At 50.5% G+C, this 202-nt stretch overlaps 1 protein-coding gene across 1 annotated transcript in view; it reads right to left on the minus strand.

The window, feature by feature from the left end:
• Positions 1–202, minus strand: part of arhgef39 (Rho guanine nucleotide exchange factor (GEF) 39) — a 64,035-nt gene that overhangs the window by 30,059 nt on the left and 33,774 nt on the right. The gene's annotated exons all lie outside the window — the stretch shown is intronic.

The following is a 202-nucleotide window of genomic DNA, read 5'->3' on the forward strand; positions in this document are numbered from 1 at the left end:
CTAGGGTGCCACCCTATGGAGGGGGCACCGCACTAGCAAGAAAAAGAAAAAGAAAAACAGATATGGACTTATTCTGCAGCCACGGCACCGCCAATCCACTACACAGCGGCTTTGACCCAGAGCCACTGATTGAACTATGGGCAGTAGCATCCGCATAACAGACAAGCAACATGTGTCAAAACTAGAGCCCGACCGATAAAGG

This window comes from Morone saxatilis, unplaced genomic scaffold (genome assembly GCF_004916995.1).
Source record: "Morone saxatilis isolate NCDOM2014 unplaced genomic scaffold, NCSU_SB_2.0 Contig10, whole genome shotgun sequence".
NCBI classification, from domain to species: Eukaryota; Metazoa; Chordata; class Actinopteri; family Moronidae; genus Morone; species Morone saxatilis.